General features: G+C 40.2%; 1 pseudogene; it reads left to right on the plus strand.

Annotated features, from left to right (window-relative positions):
• The first annotated feature begins 17,722 nt into the window (after positions 1–17,722).
• On the plus strand, positions 17,723–21,504 carry LOC145788986 (uncharacterized; annotated as a pseudogene).
• Positions 21,505–21,805: the final 301 nt, after the last annotated feature.

Raw genomic sequence — 21,805 nt, forward strand, 5'->3', positions numbered from 1 at the left:
GAACCAGGAATATTGAACGAAGCCGGGACGCGCAAGCGGCGGCACCTCGCCGAGCAGATGGATCTGAGCAGCCGTCCACTCATCCATATCAGTATCAAAGGGGATCAGATCACCCCCTACCCCGATGCCTGTGAGCATCGAGAAATCGTAGGGAGTCATCGTCATGTCTCCCATGGCAGAAAGGTGGAACGAGTCGGTGGTGTCCCACCACCTCTCTGCTAGAGCGGCAAGGAGAGACCTGCTCGTCGTCAGTCTGGAAAGCCCTCTGCAAAATACGCCGAAGCCGGCCTGGTCTACGATGTGGCAGACCGCGTCGGGTAACTCCATGTACCAATCCCGAGCGGCAATATTCCCATACCCCCGGACGGTATGGAAATCTCCCTGTTTTCAAGCAGACAATGGAGAAGAAACGCTAAAGTACAGTTTTGAAAAGCATTCAGATTTGGTAATGAACTACAACATGTGATGTGTCAGTATGTTTGCATGGTCCGGTGTAGATACAGCATGTGTGAACATTTTCCAGATTCAAACAGATATCGGGTGTCGGTGTGCTCGTAGTGAACTAAAGTGACTGATGTGTCAGTGTATTTGAGTGGTTCAGGGCAAGTGCAGTGTGTGTGCACGCGTTCAGATTCAAACAGATAACAGTTGCAAGTGTGTTCACGGTCAATTACAGTATACAGTGCCTCAGTGCATTTGGGCTAAGCAGTTAAAGAGCATAATCAGTTATGGCAGCTAAGTGTTCTACATTGCGGAAAGTAAAGCAGAAGGAAGAATGTTACCTCGGAAGAGCCGAAGGACAAATGAGATATAGGCTCGCGCAAGAGAAGCTCTGGAGGCACGCCCCTCTCGAAGCTCCTGAACTGGCGCAGTCCATCAGGAGGCAGGGTGTGAATCGCCGCCCGGTAGATCGCCGGGTCGAACGGGCAGACGCTCAAGGGGAGGAGCTCGGCCCCGGGGTCCATCTCGTGGTCTGGGGGAGTCCCGCCCTGTGGAATATCGTCGGCCATATCAAAAGTGACGAGGAAACTGGTCGGAAAAGGAAAACAAAGCTAGAATGCAAAGAGTCAACGAAAAGTCAACCCCCGGGAGGGTGGAAAATGGCCGGAAAAGCCGGAATGTGGAAAATGTGGGAAAATCAAGGAAAAATCGAGGGAAACAAACCCCAAAAAGAGGAAATAGCAAAGGAAGCACCGAAACGAAGTTTCGATCGGGTGAAAGTGTTCAAAACGCAATAAACTTCGTGAATCAAACGATGGAACGGGCGTAAAATACGAGAAAACGGACAAAGAAAGGGGGGAAAATCTTCTAAAGAGAGAGGGAATGTAATTTTAGCTAGGGGGGAATGAAAGAAATAGGGTGTGAAACCCTATTGTAAAAGACCCAAGGCGAAAAGTCAAAACTGCCCCGAATCAGGCATTTTTGGCCGATCGGCTATATTTTTGACCGGTCGGCCACAGTTTTGGCCGGTGATGTGTTTTTGCGGCCGGTAGATGGCCGGTGGCTTCCTCTTCCGGCCGGTGATCCTCCTACAGCCTTGTTCGGGTTAGATCTGTAGTTTGGGGTCTTCATTGCTCAAGATAGTACAAGAAAAGGCATTTCCGAAGCTCAACCGGCCTCCGTTTCAACCTCGGACCGTGTCTTCTGCGCGTGGCACTCGGATATGTGCAAGGTGTATCCTTTTTGTATCCTTTTGCCTCTTTTAAAAAATTCAAAAGTTGCCCCACGTGGGTTACATTACAACGCTCTATCGTGAACGCGCACTGATTTTGCGTCATTTCTGTCACGTCGTTGCGCACACATCTCGCATTGTCACGCATGTCATAATCATGCATAATCATAAAATTCATGTATTTACCCGGTCTGGCGAGACCTTAAACCCGCTCGGTTGCATTTTCATGCATTTCAAACGACGCACGTGGTTGTGCATTCGGATTCATATGCAGTCTCATGCATATCAAAAGACACGCGTTGTCACGCACTTACATCAACATGCATTGTCATGCATCTCAAAAGTCGCGCGTTGTCATGCATGTCATAATCATGCATTCAAAATAACAAAATTCATGTATTTGCCCGGTCTGGCGAGACCTTAAACCCGCTCGGTTGCATTGTCATGCATTTCAAACGACGCGTGTGGTTGCGCATTCAGGTTCACATGCAGTGTCATGCATATCAAAAGACATGCGTTGTCACGCACTTACATCAACATGCATTGTCATGCATCTCAAAAGCCGCGCGTTGTCACGCATGTCATAATCATGCATTCAAAATAACAAAATTCATGTATTTGCCCAGTCTGGCGAGACCTTAAACCCGCTCGGTTGCATTGTCATGCATTTCAAATGACGCGCGTGGTTGCGCATTCAGGTTCACATGCATTGTCATGCATATCAAAAGACATGCGTTGTCGTGCATTTCAAGATCATCTGCATTGTCATGCATCTCAAAAGCCGCGCGTTGTCGCGCATTTCAAAATCATGCATCATCATGCATTTGCATTTCAAAAACAAAACAAAAAAAAATGCATATGTCATGCATCATTGTAAACATGCATATGTCATGCATCATTGTAAATAGTGCATATGTCATGCATCATTGTAAATAGTGCATATGTCATGCATTCATTGTAAATAGTGCATATGTCATGCATCATTGTAAATAGTGCATATGTCATGCATTCATTGTAAATAGTGCATATGTCATGCATACCACTATAAATAATGCATATGTCATGCATCTTACTGTAAATATTGCATTTACGCCCATCCATTGCATATTTATAGATAGTGCATTGTAGCTTGCATGCATCGACTACATCACCCCCATCTATGGCTTGCGCCTTTCCATGTTGAGCTTGGTCTGGTATGTGCCCACACTTTTCACGTCGAAGCACAGTTTTGCATGTGTACGCGCCTATTCTACGCTGGTATGTTGGTTTGAGGGTTGCGTCACCGTTTCTGTGTTAGATGCGGTTTGTTTGTGTACATGCCTTTCCTAGGCAAGATTTGGTTTCGTCCGCGTGCCTTATCCATTATAAATATTCCATTCTGTTGCATATTTGTATATGTTGCATTGTAGCTTGCATGCATTCACTGCATCACTTCCATCTAGGGCTTGCGCCTTTCCATGTTGAGCTTGGTCTGGTATGTGCCCATACTTTTTACGTCTATACACTCATAGTTCTGTATGACCGTTCTACGTTAGACGTGGTTTGTGTGAGTCCATGCATTTCCTAGGCAAGATTTGGTTTGGCTGCTTGCCATATCCATTGTATATATATTACATTATAGTGTAATTTTCGCATCCAGCATTAGGATCATTGGTCTTTCATTAGCGGGTCATTTCCCCACTTACGTCATTCCACCTAACTACTTGTTCTTGTGTCCGTCTACATCACTCATAGTTCTGCATGTGTACGCGCCTATTCCACGTTGGTATGTTGGTTTGAGGGTTGCGGCATCTTTTCTATGGTAGACGAACTTTGCATCTCCATCAATCTATTAGACATTTGTGTGGTTTTGAACCGCTCATGATTTGATTATGATTCAATTGCATTGCATTTTCATCTGCATTATTATACATAGTTTTGTATATATCGCATATCATTTTGCATTCATTTTTGCATATTGCTAACGATATCTGTACCTATTAAGTTTTCTTTCTTTCAGGCACGATATTGTATGTACGGTTCATTTGAAGCTGGTGCAACCAGACGAACCGCGCAGGTATTGTATTCTCCGAGTGAGACGTATCGAGAATTACATAATTCTCTTACATCCTTTCTGCATTGTAGTGTAGTTTGGTCTATGATAGCTTAAAACTATCGCATGTTATGCTTCGTTACAGCTTTCTTTGCACGATCATAAGTTATGTTCGGCTTTGTGCATTGTCTTGCATTTTGCCCCTGCCTTCGGGCGCATATCTTGTCTGTCTTGCATGTTTGTCTAAGTCTTCGGCCTTGTCAAAAATGGGTCGTCTCTGGACTTTGACATTCACTCCCTTCATTGTTATGACTTTCGAGTTCTGTCAAAGAGGGGCAACTGTAGACACCCCATTTTTGACCGTCCTCAAGACTTGGACATCACCGCTTGAACACTCGGTGATCATCCATGTTTGTGTTCGTCTTGAGTTCCCGGAGGCCTCGACTACACGCCTTGCCTCCGGATCTCTCGACTCGACCGTTTTGTGTCTGGTTTTGCACCAAACACTTGTGTTTTGCTTTGGAGGGCAGGGAATGGCTTTTGGGACATCTCCACACTCCACCGGCCATGGCTTGAGGCCACCGGCTGTGTTATGTTGCCATCGGCCAAATGTGATGGCCGACCGGCCAATTTGACTACCGGTCGACCACTTTGATAGCCGGCCGGCCAAATGTGGTTTTCAACAGATATTTCTGTAGACAGCTGGCAGCTGTCATTCCAGGCCATACCCCAGCCCGTGCCTGGACATGGGTGTTCTGAGGAGCTGCCGATTGATATATCTATATCAATCAAGCTCTCTCAAAAAAGACAACAAGGAGAAGAGGAAGAGATATAGAACTTGGAGCAAAAAAAATCTCTCTCTACATTTTCTGCCTCTCTCTCTAAGGTTTAGGGCTTGTTTGTGCTCAAAAATGCATTTTCTTTGCACTTTTGCATACAAACACCTAGTTCTCTACTCCCTTTATTGAGCTGAGGTCCTTGAAGGTGATTTTTTGGGGTGATTTGAAGCCTTTTCTTGGTCCAAAAGTTGCTGATTTGCTGCTGTGCTTCAAGGGTGAGCTTTTACCTCTTTTAAGCCTTGCTTTCATAGCTTGTTTTTCCATATTTGCAGCTATTTTATGAGCTTAACATATAACATAGAAAAGTCTTGTTTTTGAGTGCTCTAAATAGTTTGTTAAGGGTGTTTTAAGCTTTGGGGTTGTTTGACCCCTCTTAAGGCTTGTTTGGCCTTTGTTTTGTGCCATTTCGGTTGAGCTCCGGGACCATTGTGTTTGGACCTCCTCACCACTGAAATCTTGAGGGATTTCAGTGATGAGGATGGTGCCTTGAGGTCCTAGGAAGGAGAGGGCCACCCACCTCTCCTTGTTATCCTTGAAAAGGGCCATTTTTAGCCTCTTGAGGGAGCATATAGTTTGAGTGTGTATTGACCATGCCTTGACTGATTTTCATGCTTATTATGTCGTAATATAGCATTGTTGTATGTTGGTTTTGGTACACCATGCTTGCTTAGCATACATGCCTTGTAATGCCTTGTTTTAGCCTTAACATGTCCTATGCTTTGAACCCTTATTCAAGCATGTTTAGGCCTACCTTTGGGAAGCTTTTATGTTTGTCTTGCCGTGCTTAAGGTCTGTTCTTGGCTGTTTTGGTCGACCAAGACATGCATTGCATAGTCCCTTTGCATCTTGGATTGTTAGCCTCAAGCGTGTGAGTGTGTAGTGTGCGTTGCTTGCATCATTTTCAGTGGTTTGGAACCACTTACCATGCTATTTCAGTTCACATAACATGCTTGCATGCATGCCTTTGATCCCTCTTGGATGCCTTAAAAGCTTGTGTTGAATGCTCCTTGTTTGGCCTTCTTTGCATGCTTCCATGTTTAAGCCACTTAGATGTCGGCTAGGTGTTCCCTTTGCATGGTCTAGGCCTACCTTGAACCTGTTTTAAGCCCTCTTGGCCTTGTGAGGCATGGTTGGCTTAGCCATGGTTTAAGTCTCCTTGACTAGCCTCAAGTACTTGGACCAATTGTATGCTATGTTTGTCTTGGTTAAGTTGGTTTGGCACCATCATTAGCATGGTTTTCAGAGCTTACATTGCATGCCCTTAGTCCACGTTTAGTCTCTTCCAAGCGTTCCTGAGAGTTGCCTTTTGATGTTTAAACGTCGGCCCATTAACATGTGCATGTGTGTGTGTGTGTTGGTCCTCATGTTTGAGCACTTTGGCCGCTGATTTTGGCATGCTTGCGAGCCATCCTAAATTAGTTTAAGTCCATCCCCTTTGCTTGATTGTGTGCTCACCCTGTATGTTTGCTTGCATACTTGCATATTCGCATTGCATTGCCATGTTGTATGCTAGTTCACATGCTTAGGATTGCATTACATGAGTATGCATGCTTGACCTCTTGAAGTGAGTATGATAGAGGTTGAGTTCAATTTGTTTGTTTATGTGCATTACATTTCATTTGAAATTAAAATGCACACTTGATGCTTTGGGCCATCATGCATGGAAATGCGCGATTGGTGGTCTAAGAATCGAGAATCATATCCCTTTGAGTCATGAATATGATAAGGGGTGTGATTGGTGCATACATTGCTTGAAATACATTGCCATGCCAGGTTTTGTCCTCTACTGCTGTCAAAACAGATTCAGCAGGAATATTTGGCCGGCCGGCAGTGTTGGGTGCCGACCGGAAAAACAGGTTTGGCCAAGAGCATAATTTTGTGGCCGGTGACCATTCTCCATGGCCGGTGGAGTTCTCACTCAGCCGGTAGTGTCCCACAACACTCAGAGAAGCAACCTTGGGAGTTGTGCAATTTTCAGAGAAGCAGAACAGTCAAAGCAGAGGCAAACTTGTGCATGGCGTTGGATTTCCGAGCAACCCGAGCATGCACGCATTGGATCCTCCTCCCGAGGCGTTTACTACTTTCTTAGCTTAGTTAATTTGCTTAATTAATTAGGTGGTCTGTAATAGTTAATTAGCTTGTAGGTTAATTAATTTGTATTATTTTTTTGGGTCCCTCCGAGCGAGGGTGAATTTGTAATAAGTGTGAGTGCGTGTGTACTTGTCTTCCAACCCCCACTTCTTTCTCTTTTTTACTTACCTGCTTTTGATGGTTAGTACCAGGGCACGTTTAATTTAGCATACCTTATGCTATGCATGCGTGCATCATTCATCAGTATTGCATGCACCAGGCTCGGCGCATCATACTAACTGCATAAGTATTTCAAATCTAACTTGAATATATGATGCTTGTGCATTTTCACATATCATTTATTGACTAGCCGAGCCTGCTTTAGTGACATCCCGTATATCGGTGTATCCGGATCAAACAGTTAAAGGCAGAATCGACTATGGCAGTTAGGTATTCTACTTTGCAGAAAATGAAACCGGAAAGAATATACCTCGGAAGCGCCGTATGAAAGGTGCGTCTCTGGCTCGCGCAGAAGCAGCTTTGGTGGCACCCTCCTGTCAAAACACCTGAACTGGCGAAGTCCGTCAGGAGGCAGCACATGAATTGCCGGTCTGTAGGCCGCCGGATTGAACGACCGGCTGTGAAGCGGCAAAAGCTTGGCCTCTGGGTCCATACTTATCTCCGGGGGAGCCCCACCGCCTGGAATGTCGTTTGCCATCTCGAGAATGGTGCGAAAACGGCCGGAAGAGTGAAAACCGGGCAAGAATATGAAAAGTCAACCCCGGGAGGTGAAAAAAGGCCAGAAAGGTCGAAGTCCGAAAAGGGCACAGAAATCGAGGTAAACTCGAGGGAAACAAACCCCGAGTGGTGAGAATCGAGAAAAAGACGCCGAAACAAAGTTTTGTTCGGTTCAAAATATTCGAAACGCGAAGGTATTTGCGAATCGAACGTCGAAACGGGCCCTAAAATCCAGGAAAATGGCGGATCGAAGGAAGAAAAATAGCCTAGACAGAAGGAGGAGCAAATTTCGAGCAAGAGGGAAGTGAAAATATGGGGCTAGAAGCCCTATATTTAAAGACCCGTGCCGATTTGACCAAACTACCCCGATTCAGGCATATTTGGCCGGTCGGCCACATTGTTGGTCGGTCGGCCAAATAGATGGCCGGTGGACTTTTTTGGTGGCCGGTGACCTGCCCCTGTGGCCGGTGAACCTCCTACACCTTTGTTTGGGTCTTTGAGGTGGTTTGGGGCCTCCATTGCTCAACATAGTGCAAGAGAGTGCATTTTTGAAGCTCAACCGGACTCCGTTTTGACCTCGGACCGTGTTTTCTGTGCGTAGCACTTGAATGCGTGCAAGGGTGTATCCTTTTTGTATCTTGCAAACATTCGGAAACTACTTCAAATGCATTGCATCATTATGCATGCATACACGCATTGTCATGCGTACGCCGACTTGCATTGTTATGCACCTCCAAGCAGTCTGGCGAGACCTTAAATACGCTCGGTCTAGGAGACCTTAAATCCTCTGAAGGTGCAAGTCCTTTGGTATTTGTCGTGCCCGAACGACTCTTAGCGAATTTTATCTTAGGTTGCATTATCATGCATCCCTCACTCGCATTGTTATGCGCTACTCATGTGCATTGTCATGCATTTCAAAAGACACGCATTGTCGCACATTCAATTTCATCTACATTATCATGCATTTTAAAAAAAACAAAAAAACAACATACATGCATTGTCATGCATCTCACTGTAAATAGTGCATATGTCATGCATCTCACTGTAAATATTGCATTTACATGCATTCCATTGCATATTGTATATATTGCATTGTAGCTTGCATGCATTTATTGCATCACCTCCATTTACGGCTTGCGCTTTTCCATGTTGAGCTTGGTCTGGTATGTGCCCGTACTCTTCGCGTTGAAGCACGGTTATGATATTATGTGTATGCACCTAGTGTTGTGGGTGACGGCACCGTTTTCGTGTTAAACGTGGTCTGTATGTGTCCATGCCTTTCCTAGGGCCGTAGGCCTTACCCGCTGCATCCATTGCATATTGTATACATTGCATTGTAGCTTGCATGCATTTATTGCATCACCTCCATCTACGGCTTACGCCTTTCCATGTTGAGCTTGGTCTGGTATGTGCCCATACTTTTCGTGTTGAAGCACAGTTATGATATTATGTGTACGCACCTAGTGTTGTGGGTGATGGCACCGTTTCTCTGTTAAACGTGGCTTGTTTGTGTCCATGCCTTTCCTAGGCAAGATATGTTTTGGTCACGTGCCATATCCATTTCATTCATTACATTGTAGTGTAGTGTTTTGCATCCAGCATTTAGGATCACGATCTCTCCTGAGGAGAGCATGCCTCACTTATATCATCCCACCTAATTACTTATATCTTGTGTCCGTCTACACAACTCATAGTCCTGCATGTGTACGCGCCTATTCCACTGCTGGTATTGTGGTTTGAGGGTGTCAGCACCTTTTCTATGGTAGACGGACTTTGCATCTCCATCATTTTTATGATATTTGTGTGGTTTTGAACTGCTTATGGTTTGATCATGTTTCAATTGCATTGCACATCATTTGCATTGTTTATACATAGTTTTGTATATATAGCATGATCATTTTGCATCCATTCCGCATTGTTATGCGTTGTCACACAAGTTACATTGTCGTGCACTCCTTCGCTTGCGTTGTCACGCACTTTCAATTGCATTGTCATGCATGTTGCTAACGATATCGTACCTGTTAAGTTTTCTTTCTCTTTCAGGAACGATATTGTATGTACGGTTCATTTGAAACTGGTGCAACCAGACGAGCCACACAGGTATTGTATTCTCCGCGTGAGACATATCGAGAATTGAATAATTCTCTTACATCCTTTCTGCATTGTAATGTAGCTTGGTTCTTGCTTAAAACTGTTGCATGTTATGCTTCGTTATAGCTTTCTTTGCATGATCATGAGTTATGTTCGACTTCTTGCATTGTCAGTTGCATTTTGCCCCCGCCTTTGGGCGCATATCTTGTCTGTCTTGCATGTTTGTCTAAGTCTTCGGCCTTGCCAAAAATGGGTCGTCTCTGGGCTTTGACATTCACTCCCGTCATTGTTATGACTTTCGAGTTCTGTCAAAGAGAGGCAACTGTAGACACTCCATTTTTGACCGTCCTCAAGGCTTGGACGTCACCGTTTGAACACTCGGTGATCATCCATGTTCGTGTTCGTCTTGAGTTCTCGGAGGTCTTGGCCACGCGCCTTGCCTCAAGACCTCTCGACTTGCCTGTTTTGTATTTGGTTTTGCACCAAACACTTGTGTTTTCGTTTTGAGGAGCAGGGAATGGCTTATTGGGCATCACCACATCTCACCAGCCATGGCTTGAGGCCACCGGCCATTGTTTTGTTGCCATCGGCCAAATGTTTGGTTGGTCGGCACTCTTTGTGGTCAGTCGACCATTTATTTGGTCAATTTGCCATTTTTGGGTGGCCGACCACTGTGCATCTGCTTTTGGCAGATATTTTGTTCCAGCTGTGATAGCTGGCACCCACTTTGTACCCCCTCCATACACGTGTATGGAGGGATTTCACTCTTGCTTAGCTTGTTTTGTAAGCTTTGCAAGAGTGAATCTCTATAAGAGGAGGCCTTCTCCTCCCTCCTCAAGGGTTCCAGAAGTTCAAGGGAGGGTCCGAGATTAGGGTTAGGGTTGTGTATCTATTCCATCTCTATATCTTCCTCTCTTTGTGTATTTGTGTGTGTTTGTCCTTACTTTTGTGCACAAACACCTAGTATTACACTTTTCTTTAGCTACTGAGGTACTAAGGAGTGATTTTCAGAGTTTTTGAGTGGATTCAAACTTGAGGAAGCGGCTGGAGCTCAGTTCTTGAAAGGGGTCTTCAAGGGTAAGAACTTTGCTCTTTATTCCCCATTTTTGCATAGGCTTTTAGCCATCATTGAATCTATTTTTAAGCTTAACTTATAACATATAAAAGTTCTGATTTTAAGTGCTTAAAATAGTTGTTTAAGGTTTTTTTGTTGTTTGGGGTTGTTTGACCCCTCTTAGGCCTTGTTTGGCCCCAATTTTGTGCTATTTTGGTGAGCTCCGGGACCACCTTGTTTGGGCCTCCTCTGGATTTCAGTGGTGGGGATGGTGCTTTAAGGTCCTAAGAAGGAGAGGGCCATCCCCTCTCCTTGTTGCCTTCAATGTTGGCCATTTTGTCCTCATGCGTAAGCATCTTGTTTAAGTGCATGTTGATCATGTCTTAAGTGTTATTTGAGCTTATTTTGCCATGATATAGCGCTATTTTTAATTGGTTTAGACACACCATGCATGGTTAGCATACTTGTCTTGTAATGCCATGAATTGCCTTAACATGTGCCAAGCATTTAGACCACCATGCCTACTTGTTTTGGCCTAGCTTTGTGAAGCTTTTATGCATGTTTTAGTGTGCCCAAGGTCTGTTTTTGGTTGCTCGGGTCATCCATGCTTTGCTTTGTATAGCTACCATGTGATCCCCCTTGTGAGCCTTGAGTGTTGACCCCTCTAGCATGCTTTACTTGCTTGTTTCAGTGGTTTGGCACCACTTATAGCATCATTTCAGTCCTTGTGGTATGCTTGTATGCTTGCATTTGATGCCCCTTTAATGCTTTAAAAGGTTTGTGTCTTATGCTCCATGTTTGGACCTTTATGTATGCTTCCATGTTTAGACCATTTAGATGCCATCTAGGTGCATCTTTGGTCTCGTTTAGACCTGCATTGGACCTGTTTTAGGTCCTCCTGGCCCTTTGGTTTAAGCCCCTCTTGAGTCTTGGACATTATTGCATGCTTGGCTTGTCTTGTTTACTTGGTTTGGCACCTTTATAACATGATTTTCAGAGCTTAGTATGCATGCCATATGTCCATGTTTGTCCCTTTTAAGTGTGCTTAAAAGTTGCTCTTTGATGCTTAAGTTTTGAACCATGTGTGCATGCATATTTGTGTGTATTTTGGCCTTCATTTCCTTAGCATTCGGCCACTGCTTTGGGCTTATTTGAGAGTTGCCCAAACTAGTCTAAGACCCTCATTCGCGTGTTGTTGCATGCTAGCTTTGCATGCTGTTACATACTTGGCCTATCGCATGTGTTGCATGTTTGAATCATATTGTATTTGGCATGCATTTCCTCTTGTTTTAATTGCTTAACATGTTATATGTCTTGCATGTTTTCATGTTCACATTGCATCTTTGCATGCTTGTTAACTTGCATACTTGTTACATATTTGCATCTTAGCATGCTTGTTTGCATCCTCATGTTGCATGTTTTGTGACGTCCCAATTTTTTTTTGAAACGTCATAAGATTTAAATAACGATAACTTGCTAGATAAAGTTTTAACTACTAATTAGGAACTTTTAAGTTCTTACACAGTCAAAGTCCAACAAAAAAATAAAACTACAAGTTCACACACAACGTCACAACATAGTTAAATCCTAATACAAGGGATAACAGGATTTTATTTTGATAAAATCTCGACTCTAAGTCTGCCAAGGTTCGATATTGGCAGCAGCTCCAATTTCAGCCTCAGTCCCTTCTTCGACATAATCTGGCATGAAACGCCAGGACAACAAAATATATGCCATGAGTTTTTCAACACAGTAAGAAAACGTAAGCAACCTACCATTCTTTTTAAGAGAAAAATAATAAGATTCTAAACATGAGATAACAATATAATTGTACACATAAATTGCAACCATTCAGTAATTTTAATAAATTAGGTGACACTCGAAATCTCACCAAAGAGATTTAACTTACCAACCACTAAGCATGGCAACGGTTAATTTGAAACCCTCCCTTGGTCAAATATTTAAGTGTTACCAACCTTAACTACCAGGGATGCTCACGTCCGGAGTTATATACCCAAGTAGTGGCATCCGTGGTCTGCCCCAAGGAAACGGTCTGCCAGGGGTAAGTAACCCCCTTGTGTGCCACCTGCACATCCACCCTTATTCCAAAATCGAATACCGAAAAGGGTTCAAATACCATGCCATCTTAGAGTTTCGCAACACAATTTACGTGAGAATTCTCAAAACCAGGGCTCACCCTAAACAACCGGTATTGATCGTCAACCCTTAATTTCGTACACTCTTTAAAACCAATACTCACCCTAAACAACTGGTATTAACCGTCAATTATTAACTTTATATATACCATTATTCATTTAGATTAAATCATAGATCAAACCCATAATCTAAAAATTTATCATGAAACTAGACTTCTCAAGTCTCATCGTTTAGTTGGAAATTACCATATTTGGCTTAGTATAGGATTTTGAATAAATTTTCGAATACATAGTAAAATCTGTCTCACAGTTTCAGATTTAGTTAAAAATTTGTATAAATTCGTAGGAAGCTCAAAATTTGTTGCCAAAAATTTCTGGATAAACTAGACATCATTATCAACATCTTTGTAGAGAAATCATCTCGAAATTTTGAGTATAAGATTATCTAAAAATTCGGGTAAACATGCTGGCAGATTCAAAATAGATTATTCTCAACATAGTTTCAGATTTAGTTAAAAATTTGTATAGATTAGTAGAAAGCTCAAAAATTGTTTCCAAAAATTTCTGAATAAACTAGACATCATTATCAACAACTTTGTAGAAGAAATCATCTCGAAATTTTGAGTATAAAATTATCTAAAAATTCAGGTAACATGCTGGCAGATTCAAAACAGATTATTCTCAACACAATTTCAGATTTAGTTAAAAATTTGTATAAATTCGTAGAAAGCTCGAAAATTGTTACCAAAATTCCTGGATGAACTAGAAATCATAATCAACAACTTTGTAGAAGAAATCATCTCAAAATTTTGAGTATAAAATTGACTAAAAATTCAGGCAAACATGCTGGCAGATTCAAAATAGATTACCTTCAACACAATTTCAAATTTTTGTTAAAAATTTGCATAAATTCGTAGAAATCTCAAAAATTGTTACCAAAATTCCTGGATGAACTAGACGTCATTATCAACAACTTTGTAGAGAAATCATCTCGAAATTTTGAGTATAAAATTGTCTAAAAATTCAGGCAAACATGCTGGCAGATTCAACACAGGTTATTTTCAACACAGTTTAAACAATGTATCATATGTATACAATCTGAAAATTTCAATTATGTAAAAAAAAAGAGGGGATTGAGAGGGTTTTCTTACTTAGTTGTAGGGTTGAAATGGAATAATGAAATGGTAGGAAAAATATGCAACCTCAACCTCCTCCTCTTCTTTCACAAGAATTCCCTCTATTTGGATGTATATGGTTTATGCTTAGCCCAGAAATTATGAACTTTCGGTGCATGCTACTAGGTGCATTATATAGACTCTCTCAGTGGCTAGCTCTCTCTCTCTCCCTCTCTCTCACACATTCTTTTCATTAATAAAACCATTCCCTTTCTCCAAGTTCTAATAAATAGGCTTTCTCTAATTTCTTTGCTCACTTTCTCCAAATTCTATGGCTTTCCCTAAATCCTAAGAAAGATAATGGTTTATGGTTCCCATATCACCATGCAAACAGCCACGAAATTTTTTTTTCTTTTTTTATAACAATAATTATTGAACACCCATAACATTTTTATTCTTAATAAGGTCTTTGTTAGTGATAGAATTGGGTTAATTTAAAACTATTTTTTTTGTACTATTATATATTTTAGGTAGATTCTGAATACAATTAATTAATTAATTAATTAATTTTCTTTTAAGAATAATTTAAAGATGGGTTTTCACATGTTTAGCTTGCATGCCTAGGTTGCACTTGACTAAGCATGCATACCTTGCCTCTTGAATTGATTATGATAGAGGTTGGGCCTCTATTGTTTGTTTATGTACATTTCATTCCACACCAAAATGCACAACTTGGTTTCTTGGGCCATCACGCATTGAAATGCGCGATTGGTGGTCCGAGAATCGAGTACCATACTCCTTTGAGTCATAAACATGATAAGGGGTGTGGTGGTACAAAAATTGCTTTGAAATGCATTGCCATGCTTTGTTTTGCCCTCTGCTGCTGTCAAAATAGGTTCCTGCAGGAAGATATGGCCGGTCGGCCATCTCCAGTGCCGGCCGACTGTCCATTTCTGGCTGATGGCTTTATAGATGGTCGATGACCACTTACCTTTGGCCGGTGACCATTCCTCATGGTCGGTGGCATTTCCCAGTGTTCAGAGGGTGTACCTTGGGACTTGTGCAGTCTTCAGAGGAGGAAAACAGTGAAAACAGAGGCAACTTGTGCATGGCGGTGGGTTTCTGAGCGGAGCCGAGCATACCTGCATTGGGCCCTCTTCCCAAAGCGATTTTATCGCTTTATTAGCTTAGTTAATTTGCTTAACTAGTTAATTGGTCTGTAATTAATTAATTAGCTTGTAGGTTAATTAATTTGTATTATTCTTTCGGACCCTCCGAGCGAGGGCAATTGTGTAATAAGCGTGCGTGAGTGTGTGTATGTCTTCCAACCCCACGTCTTTCTCCCTTTTATTTACCAGCTTTTGATGGTTAATATTAGGGCATATTCAATTTAGCATACCTTATGCTATGCATGCGTGCATCATTCATCAGCATTGTATGCACCGGGCTCGGCGCATCATGCTAACTGCATAGTATTTCAAATCTAACTTCAGTATATGCTATCTGTTGCATTTCACATGCCATCCATAGATTAGCCGAGCCTATTCTAGTGACATTTTGTATGCGATGCATTAGCCACTTTAACATGAACTAGGATCATGCATGATTACTAACTAGTTTCTTGTTTTGGCTTAGAGTACACTGTGAGTGTATTTGTGCTTTAGCATCTCGCATGAGTGTGAATGTTAACATGATGGAATGCTTACCATGTGGCTATGTGCTTATGTGATATTACTGCCTGAATGCCTATGGGTGAAGGTTGAATTGCTTGAGTTGAAACAACTCGTTGAAATCCATATTTTAGCCTACTTGCGAGTAGCAAATTTCAAACCATTTTCCGAACAAACGGATATGCAATGCTTTGTTCCAAATTAAGCGATCTAGTCTATACTTTTGTGTTGTGCGCATCACATAGTAAGATTAGCTAATTAATCGGAATAAGAACACATAACATTTTCAAAACTAGATATCATGGTTAGTAGAGGCCGATCTTCGGATCGGGCGAGCGGGGGTGCTCATAGCTGACCTTCCCCAATCGTACCAAAGTTCCCGAGCCGAGGCAACTTTGGTGATGACGGACACGTGGCCTTAGGCAACGAGTCAGGGTTTCCTAAATTCCCCCATAAAAAATATTTAGGTGGCGACTCTGTATCTGGCAAAGAAGTCCATGTTTGGCACTTCTTTCTAAAAAATCTATTTTCCAAAACGATTTGCCGGATTTGGACTCTTAGGTGATTTATCAATCTCACATTGCACATTGTGAGATCAGATTAAGAACCGACCCACAAATCGAGTTCGAACTGTAGCATGGGGCCCAAGGGCGCATCTACACGGCCTTAATGAGTCCAATCCGTTCAAACCCATCCCAATCGCAGCCATTCTCAATAGGTTGTCAATGGATTAGATTTAATCCGAATTTGAATTCGTTTATAAAAAATTTGATCCAACAATCTGACAATTTGACAATTTGAATCTATGTAATTCGTTCATTAAAAAGATTAAATATACAAAAATTCGATTCGATCCGATAATCCAATCCGATTATTCTCAATTTGAATGAAGAAAACACCAAATAAAAAAAAAAAATCAAATTATATAAAATTGTAGCTTAATAATTAAATAAATGGATTAAATCAAATCGGATCGAATATCCAAAATTATCAGATTCAGATATAGGGGATCGATATTCGGATATGGACTAAACGGATTCAAGCCAGATTCGAATTTGTCTTAATCGGATCAGATTTAGATGTTTACAGATTCTATCCATTTACATGCTGGTTTCCAACACTCGCTCTCTCTCTCTTTCTCTCTCTCTCTCTCTCTCTCTCTCTCTCTCTCTCTTGGGTGAAACGGTCGAGCTATTGACAGGTACTGTTTTCTCTCTCACTCTCAGACAGTTTGAATCAACTTCATCACCCTTATTCGATTGTATGCATATACATATAGATATATATATTGGCATGTCAATTTCTTACTTGATTGATTTTGCACATATATTTATAGAAATCTAAATATATTTTGAACCAGAGGTAGTGGTGTTGTTGGATCATTGGTCTCTCTCTCTCTCTCTATAGTCTTTGTAGAAGCTTTTGTTGAAAATAATAGAAGAATTAAAACCGAAATGCCTCGAATATCCACCATTGCAAGGATCTATATTCTGTGAAAATGTATTTTGACCTTTTGAAATTGCACCAAGACATATGGTACACAATTTAGGTTTTGCTAGGAAGAGTTGTATTTATTCTTTGAAAATACTTGCAAACACTAGAACCTGTAGATTATGATGATGATCCAATATGGGGGGAAGGAGAATCAATTGATTCCTACAAAATTACATTGTGATTGTATTGTGGTGCATTACTAGTATATTCATCAACATTGATAAAAACTCACCAAAATTTGCATTAGGATCCATATTAATTTACTGTATAATAATAAAAACATAGGACAACAAACAATTAAAGCAAAAATAAACAAGTTTTACCAAATGTTGTGTCTGTGGCTTAATTACACTTTGTGGTCAGTTTGGTTCTCATTTGATTCAAGAACTGAATTAGGTCGTTCGGTTCTGGGTTGCTGCTGACTGGGTACTTGACTTTGCTTTTTTCAACTTCTTGATGGTTATGCATTTGATTAAGAAAGAAATAATATTCATTTTGCCTTGTTTATTATATTTCTATTGTCATGTAACTTGTTTTGTTCTATTTATTTTTTTTCCGGCTTTTGTTTGTGAAGTTTTATCTGAGTAGGTTGTTCTTCTGACATGATTTTTTCTCAACTTAATTTTGTTGTAATGGGTTTAATTATGTGGCTATAATTTATTTTTCGAACAAGTCATTGTGTTGCTAAACTGCAAACACACCGATAAGGTGCTCCATTTGTTCGTATTTGTCTCTCTGCTTTCTATTTTGAAGGTTAGAGGTCTTGTTCACAGACAAGAGAACAAAAGGGAATGAGTTCTGCGAATGCCTTTGGCGATTTGTCATCAGAGATGGAGGTGGATGCTTTCAGGGGCCTCTTTCCTCTACGCTTTCATGAGCATCAACTACTTGAATCCATTCGCCTTGATACTAGGAAACTTGGGAAAGCTAGAGATATAACACTTGCTCTTGGTTTGTTCATTTGTATTTTATTTATTTGAAACTCACACTTTTTGCCTCTAATTTGGGGTTTGCTAGGTTCATGTCCTTACTTGAGTTGAACTGTTTGTAATCTAGGAGCTGTTGCTTCTGCTGATGGGTCAGCTTTAGCAAAGATAGGTTTCATTGTTAGTGCTTTATGCCCTTGCCTATTCTCTTTATCTCTCATGCTCTCACACTGTCACATCCACACCCATTCACTCATCCACCTACAAACACCCACTTATACACAAAAAACAAAAAACAAAAAAAAAAAAAGAAAAAAGAAAAAGAAAAGAAAAGAAGTAATGAATGAGGTTTCTTGAGTTGAGATAAGTTGTTTACATAAAATTTTGGTTTTAAATGTGTTTTTATATATATCTAAGAAAATATTAGTTTTCTGTGTTGTATTTACTAAGTTGGACTCTCAAGTCTTTTGTCTTTGTGCAGACCATGTTGGCTGCCATTAAAATGGAATTCATGACACCTACCACAGAGTCACCAGATAAGGGCTGCATAGGTTAAGAACCATTAATTGCATATTTTCTTTTCTTTTTGTTCCCTTTTCACATTTATACATGGGGTGCCAATGCGTGATATTTTGTTGTTTACAGTTATTGATTTCCACATGCCTTCAATTTGTTCTCTTATTGTTAGGCCTGGCAGGCCAGCTGATGTAGCACCAGTTATATCGAAGTAGTTATTGGACACTATCTTGAGGCATGTCATCATGATTATTTCTATGTTATTCTTTGGTTTACTCCCGTTCTCCCAAAAAATTTAAAAAAATAAAAATAAAATAAAAATAGAGAAAGAAAAAAAAAAGCCGTCTCATTGCTGTGATGTTGTTCTGTTACGAAGTTTCTAAATTATGAGAGATGCTAATTATTGAATTTTTTATATTATTTTATCAATCTTGCCTTTGGAAGCACTCATAAAGGATATGCATCTTCAGAGTTCAAAGAATATTCCATTTGTGAATCTTGTATGCTGTGCAGTGTGTACATATATGTGTCAAACGCAATTTAGTCATTTATCTTCCAAAATTTTGATTGTGTGCGTGCTTATTGTAACTTGTTTACGAGATTTTGTCCTATAGTATAAGGATTATTTTTGGCAAAAGCTTACACATTTGCATGGGTGGAAGTTCTATTGACTTCAAACTTCAAAATACTATCAGTCATGTAGTCTTGTAATGCACCTAACAAAATAAAGGATTGAAATTTCATGAACTGTCTCACTGCGCATGTGATGTTTAGTGCAATGATATACTCAACACAGATGATTACAAACTTTTGATGATCTTACACCTATACTTGGAACACTTTGTTAGTTATTTAATACGTATGTGTTTAGCTGACTAACTATTTGGGTGGTTGTAGTTCGGGAATGATTAACTTCAAGGAGCTATCCTTGGTCAATGGGAAAGCTGCTTGGATGGCCTACCTAGTAATGTTTTTTGAGACAAGAACTCTCTATTTCATTTATATAAATTGAAACATGTTCTTTATTTGACTTTTGATCTTGAGCTCTTCAATATGAATTGTGTATATCCAATAATAGATGGCCTTCAACATTGTGGTTACTGACCATATAATGTTCTTAGCTTGTGGTGTCATTAAAAATGGATGTCACTGCTCATTTGTTTCTTTATTGGACAAGGACAACATTTATTTTATTCTTGCAGGACATATACTATTTGGATGCTGATGGTGCTCTTTTTGATGCTGCATAACTTGCAGCAGTTGTTGCCTTCTCTCATTGTAAGATATATGCACCATTTACATTTCTATCATTCTTCCTGTGCTTGCCTTAATTTAGTGCTGGTGGTGGCCAACAAGCAACACCCCAAATAAATTTTTTTGGTTTCCATATAATCCTACTGGCTCCAAACTTAGGCAGGCTATGCAAAGAGATTTGCCCCACAAGGCCTGTATCATAATCAACAAGCTTTGTTGCATCTGTTCTAGCTTCAACAAGGAGGAGTTTCACATGCCCAACAGATGCTAGACCTTTTGATCTAAATGTGTACTTGAATACTATGGGGCTCGATGTGTAACAAAACCAGATTGAATAGGAGCACAAGGGTATAAGTCAAAAATTTCAAACCATAATGAAGAGCAAAATTAGCATAGCAGGAATGGTTGTCTTGTGTCACTGTCACTCACAATTTGCTTGCTCAAAGGATATTTTCTTGTTTGATATAGTTGGTGGTGTCTGAGTGAGATATGCTTGTTATAGTGCTTTTCATGATTTTATAGTATCAAGGTGAGTAGTTAGTACACGCATGCACAATGGATTTTCGTTACAATGTTTGATGATGCTCAACTTGGCTTAAAAAGAGGGCAAAAAGTAGACAATGTTCTTTTGCTTTTGTTTACAACATTATTACTATATTTGATAGATTCCTATCAAAATTAATATTATTTTGTTTTTGTATACAAAATTATTCTTGTATTTGGTAGATTCTTATTAAAATTTCAACATAATCTGGGTGAATAGGTATTGTTCTGCATTTGTGTTTTTGTTGAAAGCATATTGTCATGTTTGATAAAGCACCTCTGATTCCAACAGTTTATTTACCATTGAATTTTTGTCTTGCAGTGCAAATCCCAGTAGTTTCTCTGAATGATGATGGAAGAGTAGTAGTTGTTTCTGAGGAAGATGGAGGCAAGTTGAAATATGAGCTGGTCAATAAAGGGAAGAGGAAGCTGAAGCTGAGTAGGGTCCCATTCTTTTTGACATGCATACTTCACAAAAATTACATTCTGGCATACCCTACAACTGAGGAAGAGTCCATCATGGAAACTCTTGTTACTGTGGTATTGGATTCATCTTTTCATCTAGTGTCTCTCAACAAGCCCGGGGGACCAGTTCTTGCATACACATTAGCCATCCAGGTTTGTTTTCACTTTTTTAAGTCCAGATTTTGGTGTGAGATCAAAATCTAAAATGCCATGTTTGTCGAGACTCCGCCAAATATCCCAATATATGGCTGTATGTTCCAAACTGTTAACTCCACAATTTGTAGGGAACCCTAGAATTTTAGAAATTTTTAGGTGTTTGAATGTAATCTAAGGCTGCATTTGGTTCAACAATTTGGGGAGATATCTGTGGAGGGAAAGGAAAAAGAAAGGGAGAAGTGAATGAAACAAAAAGCTAAATTTTATTGACTTTTCCTTTCCCTCCATAAATCTATACTTCAATTCTTGATCCAAACACAACCCAAGTTTCGTGTACTGCATTGAAGTTGTTTGGAGTATAAAAAGGGTTTGATGTAAGAAAAAGGCATTTCTTTCAAAGCTAGAACCTTAGAAATGCATTTCAACTAAAATGGTTTCTTTTATCCAATTCGGAAATGATAAATTGATAATAGGATTATAAAAACTTCTTTCCCACTAAAATAATGTTTTGACTTGACTTTTAAACTTCTAGTACAGAGTATGTATATAGTGCTCTCAGTAAGACACCATATGAAAACACAAATGAATTCAGTGTTGTCTACTAATGAGGAACGGTGTTACAATTGCAGGACTGTATGGCATTAACATGACAAAGAGTGAAAGAACTTCATAAAGTTTTGAATGAAGCCATTTCTGAAATGGAGGAGGACTAGTTTTACTATGCAACAATTAGTAGCTACTTTATGTTCAAAATTTTCATACCCATTGTCTAATGTTTATGAGGTGAGGTTAGTGATTTTTTTGGAAATATTATCACGAGGTAGTGTGATTAGTCAAATTTTGTTGCATATGGTTGAAGTTTTTCACCTAGTCGATTAGCATTTTTTACGCACTAGAGAGGTTTAAAATGGTGAGATGTTATGAATTTTAGCCTCATTTACTCGGTTGTTTATCAATTTGGATTGAAAATTGGAACTTACCATGAATATTTATTTATTTTTGTTACTATCTGCT

This window comes from Camellia sinensis, chromosome 10, assembly GCF_055761805.1.
Source record: "Camellia sinensis isolate YWXY chromosome 10, ASM5576180v1, whole genome shotgun sequence".
NCBI classification, from domain to species: Eukaryota; Viridiplantae; Streptophyta; class Magnoliopsida; order Ericales; family Theaceae; genus Camellia; species Camellia sinensis.